The sequence below is a fragment of the Bos grunniens genome, chromosome 18 (assembly GCF_055505025.1).
Source record: "Bos grunniens cultivar Pamir isolate PY7600 chromosome 18, Bosgru_T2T1.0, whole genome shotgun sequence".
Classification (NCBI taxonomy): Eukaryota; Metazoa; Chordata; class Mammalia; order Artiodactyla; family Bovidae; genus Bos; species Bos grunniens.
Genome location: NC_141182.1, coordinates 60,729,392 through 60,740,814, shown reverse-complemented (window position 1 = coordinate 60,740,814; position 11,423 = coordinate 60,729,392). Strand labels below are relative to the sequence as shown.

The window sequence follows — 11,423 nt, the reverse complement described above, 5'->3', positions numbered from 1 at the left end:
CATCTTTGTATGAAAAGTTCCCTTGGTATATCAATTTCCTTGAAGAGATCTCCAGTCTTTCCCATTCTATTGATTTCCATACCACTTTGGTCTCCACAGAGCTATGAGTTTCAACCATATTTTTAAAAGGCTCTCTTCTTATTTAATTTCTTAAGAACTAGCACTTTATTTAGTTTATCTTAATTGTAATCCACTTCCTTGGACACTGTCTTATGTGTCCTCAGTTTCTGATTCATTTTCTGTCACTACCATTTATGATTTTTAGATTGAAACATCTAATAGAACATTCTCAGAAACATGTTTGAAAAGAAGTGGATTAAAGAATTATCAGGAGACTAGGATTTGTGAAAACGTCTGGTGTCTCCACTTAAGACGACTAAAAGCAAGAAGTAATTTTTAGATTGCCTATCTTCTCTTCATTTAGTGGTTTTTGTAGGGTTTGATGTTGCTTTGCTCTCTATATCCTATTTCTTGCCTTCTCATTTTGTCCAGTTTTCTGCCTGTGATCTCTGTTTTGACGGCTACAGTAACCTAGATAGTCTTCCTCTGGTGTCTGCAACTTGGTGGGTGAGGTTGGTCCAGAGGTTTGTGCCCTTATCCCCTTGATCTGGGCTTTGATTGGATTACGATGACCAGAGCTTGCCCTGGATATTGAGGGGATCTTCCCAATTGCTCTGTGGTTTTCACTGCCCTCTTTGTGGTGATACCTGCTCTGCTCCCTGGTTGGTGGAATAGAGCCCCAGATCTGTTTCTGAGCTGTTTCTGATCTGTGGTGAGAGGCTGGTGGGATTGGGGCACACCCACTGGGAGAGAAGCCACTGAATATTTCTCCTCGCAAAATATTCTCCATGGGGTGTGCTCTGTGTGTCACCTTTCATGCTCTAGCAAGCTCTTGTGTGATCCTATTATTGGCATTGCTCTTGGCCCCACCCTAAGCATGGGTCACCCTGTTTATTTAATTCATATGTAGAGTACATCATGAGAAATGCTGGACTGCATGAAGCACAAGCTGGAATCAAGATTGCTGGTAGAAATACCAATAATCTCAGAAATGCAGATGGCACAACCCTTAGGGCAGAGAGCAAAGAAGAGTTAAAGAGGCTTTTGATGAAACTGAAAGAGGAGAGTGAAAAAGTTCGCTTAAAACTCAACATTCAGAAAACTAAGATCATGGCATCTGGTCTCAACACTTCATGGGAAATAGACAGGAAACAATGGAAACAGCGACAGACTTTATTTTTTCGGGTTGCAAAATCACTGCAGATGGTGACTGCAGCCATTTAATTTTAAGATGTTTATTCCTTGGAAGAAAAGTTATGACCAACCTAGACAGCATATTAAAAAGCACAGATATTATTTTGCCAACAAACGTCCATGTAGTCAAGGGTATGGTTTTTCCAGGAGTCATGTATAGATGGGAGAGTTGGGCTATAAAGAAAGCTGAGCACTGAAGAACTGATGCTTTTTAACTGCGGTAGTGAAGACTCTGAGTCCCTTGGAGAGCAAGGAGATCCAACCAGTCCATCGTAAAGGAAATCAGTCCTGAATATTCATTGAAAGGACTGTTGCTGAAGGTGAAACTCTAATACTTTGGCCACCTGATGCGAATAAGTGACATTAGAAAAGACCCTGATACTGGAAAAGCTTGAAGACAGGAGCAGAAGGGGACAATAAAGGATGAGATGGTTGGGTGGCATCACTGACTCAATGGGGTCCCAAAGAGTCGGACACGACTGAGCGACTGAACTGAACTGAATCACTCAGATGAACCGTTGGGAGGAAACTGTAACCAGAGACCTGCTTACAACAGGGCAGTTGGCTTTTCTCTTAGGAAGTGAGTCCAGAAAGAAAGAGGGAGACCGGAACCCACATTGTTGTTTATAACATAACTACAGAAATTACATACCGTTACTCCTGCCAGAATCTGTTGATACACAGATTGCTTCTGTTAATTGTTGTTGCGGCTGCTGCTGAAGTGATTACGTTCTACTTTTGGTCACTGAGGAGACACCCATCTTCACACACTCACACAAAGGGCTTTTGAATTTTCCCCGTTTTTCAACTTGCTGAAAACACCTCAGATTCCCATAGAGACACCTCTCAAAATTTTTCTCTTTTGCCTTAATTGTTTGAAACACTAGTTAGAACAAGCAGGAAGCAGCTCTGCTCCAGAAGGAATCGAAGAGATTTAAAGGCATCAAAAGGCAGAGAAACTGAAGCACAGCTGGACAGAAGGACCAACAGACCCAAAATTGACAGGAGTGGGGGTGAGGGGAGGCAAGGCTCCGCCCCCACCGGCCCCGCCCCTACGTACCTGTGCTTTTGGCCTCTTCCTACCCTCGACCTTAGGACGCCTCTTGTTGGCCGCGGCGTAGCTCACTTACCTTCCTCTGTCATACAGGAAGGAAACCTTTCAAGTGTACAGAATGTAGCAAAGCATTTATCCGTTGCTCACATCTTATTCAACATCAGCGAATTCATACTGGAGAGAAACTTTATAAATGTACAGAATGTGGCAACGCCTTTAATCACACCTCAACACTTTCTGAAAATCAGCAAATGCTTACTGCAGAGAAACCTTATAAATGTACAGAATGAGGCAAAGCCTGTAATCAGAACTCAACTCTTACTCAACATCAGTGAACACATACTGGACAGAAACCTTATAAATGCAAAGAATGTGACAAAGCCTTTATCCATTGCTCACATCTTACTCGACATCAGCAAATTCATACTGGTGAGAGACCTTATCATTGTACAGAATGTGGTCAAACTTTTATTCAAAGTTCAAGTTTAACTGCACATCATCAAATCCATACTGGGGAGAAATGATACAAATGTAAAGAATGTGGCAAAACCTTTATTACAAGTTCAAATCTTACTCAACATCACCGAATTCGTATGGGGGACAGACGTTATAAATGTACGGAGTGTGGCAAGGCCTTTATTAACAGTTCTTGTCTTACTAAACATCAGCAAATCCACTGGGGAGAGACGGTATAAATGCACCGAATGTGGCAAAGCCTTTAATCGGAATTCAGTTCTTACTACAGATTTGCAAGTTCATACTGGAGAGAAACCTTATAAATGTACAGAATGTGTGGCAAAGCCTTGAGTCATAGTTGTCATCTCACTACACATCTCTGAACACATGCTGGCGAGTGATGGAATAAGTGATGGAAGATGTTTGCCCTAAACATACATCAGAAAACAAGAGTCTATACAAGAAACCTATGGAAATGTTGTAACAAATATGTAGAAAACTATTTAATCAAAAATCAACTTGAAATAAATTACAGAGATTGCATACTAGAAAGTATTTCATCAATCCTCTTTTCTAAATTTTCTCTAGATGGAGAATTACTGTAGAGAGCAATCCATAGTTAAAAAACAGAAAATGGATATATTAGCCAGGATCGTGAGATAAAGGTTGACAGTTAGAAGGCTACACTTTTAATCAATGTATCTTTGTTTACAATGACTTGATTTAAGATTAGTTGAAAAGCAAAATGAATGTAATTCAATGCTCAAATAATCCATACTATGCTTTGTTTCTAGTGTGAATGAAAAAAAGTTTTTGATGGTTAATGCTTCAAAGATTAGCCTTTTTATGTTGTGTTGCAACCATTTCTATCTATTTTCCATTAGAAGATGAAGGATCAGTTCGGTTCAGTTCAGTCACTCAGTCATGTCCAACGCTTTGTGACCCCATGAACCGCAGCAGGCAAGGCTTCCCTGTCCATCACCAACACCCGGAGTTTATCCAAACTCATGTCCATCGAATCGGTGATGCCATCTAGCCATCTCATCCTCTGTCATCCCCTTCTCCTCCTGCCCCCAGTCCCTTCCAGCATCAGGAGCCTTGAATAGAGGGACCTTTGTTGGCAAAGTAATGTCTCTGCTTTTGAATATGCTATCTAGGTTGGTCATAACTTTACTTCCAAGGAGTAAGCCTCTTCTAATTTCATGGCTGCAGTCACCATCTGTGGTGATGTTGGAGCCCAGAAAAATAAAGTCTGACACTGTTTCCACTGTTTCCCCATCTATTTCCCATCAAGTGATGAGACTGGATGCCATGATCTTCGTTTTCTGAATGTTGAGCTTTAAGCCAACTTTTTCACTCTCCGCTTTCACCTTCATCAAGAGGGTTTTTAGTTCCTTTTCACTTTCTGCCATGAGGGTGGTGTCATCTGCATATCTGAGGTTATTGATATTTCTCCCAGCAATCTTCATTCCAGCTTGTGTTTCATCCAGTCCAGCGTTTCTCATGATGTACTCTGCATATAAGATAAATGAACAGGGTGACAATATACAGCCTTGACGAACTTCTTTTCCTATTTGGAACCAGTCTGTTGTTCCATGTCCAGTTCTAACTGTTGCTTCCTGACCTGCATACAGATTTCTCAAGAGGCAGATCAGGTGGTCTGGTATTCCCATCTCTTCAAGAATTTTCCACAGTTTATTGTGATCCACACACTCAAAGGCTTTGGCATAGTCAATAAAGCAGAAATAGATGTTTTTCTGGAACTCTCTTGCTTTTTCCATGATCCAGTGGATGTTGGCAATTTGATCTCTGGTTCCTCTGCCTTTTCTAAAACCAGCTTGAACGTCAGGAAGTTCACGGTTCACATATTGTTGAAGCCTGACTTGGAGAATTTTGAGCATTACTTTACTAGCGTGTGAGATGAGTGCAATTGTGCGGTAGTTTGAGCATTTTTTGGCATTGCCTTTCTTTGGGATTGGAATGAAAACTGACCTTTTCCAGTCCTGTTGCCACTGCTGAGTTTTCCAAATGTGCTGGCATATTGAGTGCAGCACTTTCACAGCATCATCTTTCAGGATTTGGAATAGCTCAACTGGAATTCCATCACCTCCAGTAGCTTTGTTCGTAGTGATGCTTTCTAAGGCCCACTTGACTTCACATTCCAGGATGTCTGGCTCTAGGTCAGTGATCACACCATTGTGATTATCTGGGTCATGAACATCTTTTTTGTACAGTTCTTCTATTTTTGCCACCTCTTCTTAATATCTTCTGCTTCTGTTAGGTCCATACCATTTCTGTCCTTTATCGAGCCCATCTTTGCATGAAATGTTCCTTTGGTATCTCTCATTTTTTTTGAAGAGATCCCTAGTCTATCCCATTCTGTTGTTTTCCTTTATTTTATTGCATTGATCGCTGAAGAAGGCTTTCTTATCTCTTCTTGCTATTCTTTGGAACTCTGCATTCAGATGCTTATATCTTTCCTTTTCTCCTTTGCTTTTCACTTCTCTTCTTTTCACAGCTATTTCCAAGGCCTCCCCCAGATAGCCATATTGCTTTTTTGCATTTCTTTTCTGTGGGAATGGTCTTGATCCCTGTCTCCTGTACAATGTCACGAATCTCTTTCCACAGTTCATCAGGCACTCTATCTATCAGATCTAGGCCCTTAAATCTATTTGTCACTTCCACTGTATAATCATAAGGGATTTGATTTAGGTCATACCTGAATGATCTAGTGGTTTTCCCTACTTTCTTCAATTTAAGTCTGAATTTGGCAATAAGGAGTTCTTGGTCTGAGCCACAGTCAGCTCCTGGTCCTGTTTTTGCTGACTGTATAGAGCTTCTCCATCTTTGGCTGCAAAGAATATAATCAATGTGATTTCGGTGTTGACCATCTGGTGATGTCCATGTGTAGAGTCTTCTCTTGTGTTGTTGGAAGGAGGTGTTTGTTATGACCAGTGCATTTTCTTGGCAAAACTCTATTAGTCTTTGCCCTGCTTCATTCCGTATTCCAAGGCCAAATTTGCCTGTTACTCCAGGTGGTTCTTGACTTCCTACTTTTGCATTCCAGTCCCCTATAATGAAAAGGACATCTTTTTTGGGTGTTAGTTCTAAAAGGTCTTGTAGGTCTTCATAGAACCGTTCAACTTCAGCTTCTTTAGTGTTACTGGTTGGGGCATAGACTTGGATTACTCTGATATTGAATGGTTTGCCTTGGAAACAAACAGAGATCATTCTGTCGTTTTTGAGTTTGCATCCAAGTACTGCATTTCAGACTCTTGTTGACCATGATGGCCACTCCATTTCTTCTGAGGGATTCCTGCCCGCAGTAGTAGATATAATGGTCATCTGAGTTAAATTCACCCATTCCAGTCCATTTCAGTTCGCTGACTCCTAGAATGTCGACATTCACTCTTGCCATCTCTTGTTTGACCACTTCCAATTTGCCTTGATTCATGGACCTGACTTTCCAGGTTCCTATGCAATATTGCTCTTTACAGCATCGGACCTTGCTTCTATCACCAGTCACATCCACAGCTAGGTATTCTTTTTGCTTTGGCTCCATCCCAGAACAGTATGAAAAGGCAAGTTTCCATATCCCTTACCTATTGTGTCCCTGGGAGTGTATTGATTAATATAGTTGGTATATAGAAATGTAACTAGTAGCTTTAATGTTTGTAACTTTGGACCCTTGGGTTAATTCTTTTCTTGTTATAACCCACCACACTTTTGCCCTATAGGCATGCAACTTTATCTAATGCTTTCAGAGGGTGGTGCCTGACTTTAAAATAATCACCTTTAGAGAAAAATAAGTTTTCGGAAGAAAGGGTCATAAAATGTTAACAAGCCTCCTGGCCAGAAGATGACGTAAATCACCTAAAGCTTTTGCACATGATAAGTTTGCAGAAAGAAAGCCTGGCTTCGATAAGGGTCAAGCACTGCTGACCTTGCATGACTCTACCCCACCCCCATTGTCCTCTATGCACAACTTAAGCTATAAAAACTACCTTGAAAAATAAAGTGTGGGCTTTGCCCACCGAAGCTTTGTCTCCCCATGTCATTCTTTCTCTTTCCTTCTCCTTTTTCAGGCTGATTCCCTGCAGCGCAGGGGCCCTCTGCGTTCACTTTCCTGCCTGGGCTTCTAAGACCCACTGGAGAAGGTGCCTGAGGTGGGGCACATTCAGCTGTTTGAGAGGGCGCCTGTGGCCTACATGAACAGAGCAAGTCTTGTGCTGGGGCTTTATTGGCTTTCTGGGTAAACCAAGGAATATCAGCCTCTTTTTTCTCCTCTATTTTCTTAACTGCAAAATTCTTTCCTTATCTCTTTATTTCTCTCAGTCGCCGATGCCGTCCTCCCGAGGGAAGCCCTGGATGCAACCGGGGCTGGACCCTGATAGTAAAACATACATAAGATGAAATTATAAAAATAAATAAAAGTCATGTCTATAACACACGTTTATATACATCAAAATTCATGCCAGGATGAGTATTTTCATGGAACCATAAGTAGCAATGAGCCTAATACAGGTTACAGATTTGTAAAAATGTAAAGTCTTTTTATTAAAAAGGTGACAATTAGAACTTAGTTCAGTTCAGTTGTGACCAACTCTCTGCAACCCCATGGATTGCAGCACGCCAGGCTTCCCTGTCCATCACCAATTCCCAGTGTTTGCTCAAACTCGAGTCCATTGAGTCAGTGATGCCAACCAACCATTTTCATCCTCTGTCGTCCCCTTCGCCTCCCCTCTTCAATCTTTCTCACCATCAGGGCTTTTTCCAATAAGTCAGTTCTTTGCATCAGGTGGCCAAAACTATTGGAGCTTCAGGTTCAGTATCAGTCTTTCTAATGAATATTTGGGACTGATTTCCTTTAGGATTGACTGTTATGATCTCCTTGCTGTCCAAGGGATTCTTGAGAGTCTTCTCCAACACCACAGTTGAAAAGCATCAATTCTCCAGTGCTCAGTTTTCTTTATGGTCTAACTCTCACATCCATACATGACTACTGGAAACACCATAGCTCTGACTATACAGACCCTTGTTAATAGAGTCTGTATTTGATTTTTAATATGCTCTCTAGATTTGTTATGGCTTTTCTTCCAAGAAACAAGCACCTTTTAATTTCATGACTGTAGCCAATGTCTCTAGTGATTTTGGAGCCTGAGAAAATAAAGTCTGTCACTCTTTGCATTGTTTCTCCATCTATTGAAGTCCATCCCATGAAGTGATGAGACTGGGTTTCATGATCTTCAAAACTAAACGTTGAATTTGAAGCTAGCTTTTTCACGCTCCTGTTTCACTTTCATCAAGAGATTCTTTAGTTCCTCTTCACTTTCTGCCCTAAGAATGGTGTCATCTGCATATCTAAGGTTATTGATATTTCTCCCAGCAATCTTGGATCCAGTTTTTGCCTCATCCAGCCACGCATTTAGCTTAAATACTAAATACTCTGCATTTAAGTTAAATAAGCAATGTGAGAACATATAGCCTTGATGTACTCCTTTCGAAATGTGGAACCAGTCTGTTCCATGTCCAGCTCTAACTGTTGCTTCTTGACCTGCATACTGATTTTTCAGGAGACTGCTAAGGTGTTCTGGCTTTCCCATCTCTTTAAGAATTTTCCACAGTTTCTCGTGATCCACACAAATGCTTTAACATAGTCAATAAAGCAGAAGTAGAGGTTTTTCTGGAACTCTCTTTTTCTATGATCCAAGGGATCTTGGCAATGTGATCTTTGTTTCCTTTGCCTTTTCTAAATTCAGCTTGAACATCTGGAAGTTCTTGGTTCACATACTCTTGAAGCCTGGCTTGGAGAATTCCGGGCACTACTTTACTAGCATGTGAGATGAGTGCAACAACTGTGGCTCAGTTTGACCATTCTTTGGCATTGCCTTTCTTTGAGATTTCTATCAAAACTGATATTTTCCAGTCCTGAAGCCAGGGCTGAATTTTCCAAATGTGCTGGCACATTGAGTGCAGGATTTTGAACCTGAAATTCCAATACTTTGGCCACCTGATGCCAAGAGCTGACACACTGGAAAAGACTCTGACGCTGGGAGGGATTGTGGGCAGGAGGACAAGGGGACAACAGACGATGAGATGGCTCCATGGCATCCCCGACTCGATGGACATGAGTTTAAGTGAACTCGGGGAGTTGGTGGTGGACAGGGAGGCCTGGCGTGCTGTGATTCATGGGGTCACAAAGAGTCAGACATGACTGAGCTCCTGAACTGAATTTCAAATCATAAACTGATCTGTTAATTAATGTGACATTAAAAGTATTGAGCAGAAGTCAAGATATCTGAAACATTAATATATCACATTTAAAGAAAAGGACATTTTAAGAAAGTGATTTTTATTTTTATAAATTTTTATTTTGTAAAATGAAGTTATACAACTATAAATTTTGAGAATATTTTCAAAGCAGAGAATAGGACACACTATGCTTTTATGCCTGATAGCCACCATCTGAAACCCATTTCTGAAGTTACTTTTGGAAAATGGTCTGACCCAAATCAGCCAACTATGGAAGTTTTCAATAGGAAACAATGTCTCTGTTAAGCACTTTATAAATTCTAGAGTTAGATAAGTTATTTCTATTGCTTCCTGGTAGTTCAGATGGTAGAGAACCTGCCTACAATGCAGGAAACCAGGGATCGATACCTTGATCAGAAAGATCCCCTGGAGAAGGATATGGCTACCCACTCCACTATTCTTGCCTGAAGACTTCCATGGATAAATGAGCCTGGCTGCCTACAGTCCATGGCATTGCAAAGAGTCACACACGACTGATGGACTAAGCACACAATTGTCAACTGTATACACTGTTTCTAATAAATATCATTTCTATAGATGTATTACTCATGGAGGTACTGTTGGCACACATATAGTAACTCCCAAAATGTATGGTTTCTGTAAGGTACTCCATGATTTCCCATATATCTCTGCAATTCCAGTCATTAGTTACACTAAACTTTAGGTTTCATATCGCTTGGATTCTAAAATAACAATCACTGTCACAAAAATTACACTGTGATTTCCTTGGTGGTCCAGTGACTGAGACACCTGGCTCTCAATGCTAGCTTCGGCGAGGGCGGCGGTGGGGGGTGGGGGGGTCAGGACTTGGGGGAGGTGCCTAGGTTTGATCCCTGATCAGGGAACTAAATCCCATACAGCACAAGTAAGATCCAGTTGCTGCTGCTGCTAAGTCACTTCAGTCGTGTCCGACTCTGTGCGACCCCATATATGGCAGCCCACTAGGCTCCCCGGTCCCGGGGCTTCTCCAGGCAAGAACACTGGAGTGGGTTGCCATTTCCTTCTCCAATGCTTCAAAGTGAAAACTGAAAGTGAAGTTGCTCAGTCGTGTCCCACTCTTAGCGACCCCATGCACTGCAGCCTACCAGGCTCCTCTGTCCACGGGATTTTCCAGGCAAGAGTACTGGAGTGGGGTGCCATTGCCTTCTCCGAAGATCCAGTACAGCCAAATAAATAAATATTTTTCAAAAAGAATTACACTAAGATATGTTAGGAGGCATTGCGAACTGACATCTGGTAGCACCCAATCTCTCTTTAATAGCTCCATTACATTTTTTGAATTCTTCCTCCTTCCAGCTTTGCATTACTTTGAGTCAGAACACTTCGTTTTTCCTGAATGGTCACCAACCCAGACTCCCGAAAGCACCTGTTTCTTGCAGATTCTTGCCCACAAGCTGAAACAGAAAATACTCACTTGATATCTTCACATAGCCCGGATATTGGGTTCAGAGTGCTGGTCACGTCAAGCTGCTCCTGTGACGGGGAGGGACGCAGCTAGACCCCTAGATATCGGTTTGTAATTCTGTGACCTCATGACCCCTCAGAACTGCAATTATCTCTTCACCTGTATCTGCGATGTGAGACAGGCTTAAAGAACTGAGATTATTTGTGGAAATCTTTATGGCTCAGTTGCTAATGATAAAAGAACAATTAAAGGTTTGTACCGATCCTCTCCAAAGGGACTCTTGAAATGCTTGAGGAAGGTTCTATTCCCTTTGGTCCTGGAGACAGACAGGGACTCACAAGGAACCTGTAATAAATACTGAGGTCTGACAAAGGAAGGGAATTTCATGTGTCTGCTTGTATAGTTTGTATCCATGAGGTGTTTCTACCAAAAACGAGTTATTTCCTATTCTTGAGACCACTGAACTGTGCCTCCATTTAGATTATGAGTAGAGAAATGGAGCCAAAGCACCTGAGAGGGATTTTCAAGAATTTCTCCATCTGTCATTTTACAAAGGTGAAATCATCATACCTCATTGTCTGAAATGTCATAGAACTTCTCAAAAAGTATCTTGAGGGAAATGCCCCCTGTTTATAGTTAGGATTCAATGTCTGATAGATAGAAATTCCTGCCTAATTTCCACTGTAGTCTGCAATAGCAGGTACACCTTAGTGCCAACTCCCTAGAGAATATTCTCCTAGTTCTTCGTGACCAAAGTCATATTCAGAACCAGAGGTTCCAGCAGGGAACTGTGAGATTTGACCTACTAATACTTTTATCATGAAAATCAGTATCAATATCCTCTACTTAGAATTTGTCCCCACTCACAGATACTTAAGAAACATATTTTCTTTTCATTTTGTTCACAGCCCAAAACATGAGGGATCTTAGTTCTCTGGCTAG

General features: G+C 41.4%; 1 pseudogene; it reads left to right on the top strand.

Moving 5' to 3' along the window:
- The first annotated feature begins 1,764 nt into the window (after positions 1-1,764).
- LOC147354513 (uncharacterized) lies at positions 1,765-3,228 on the top strand (annotated as a pseudogene).
- Positions 3,229-11,423: the final 8,195 nt, after the last annotated feature.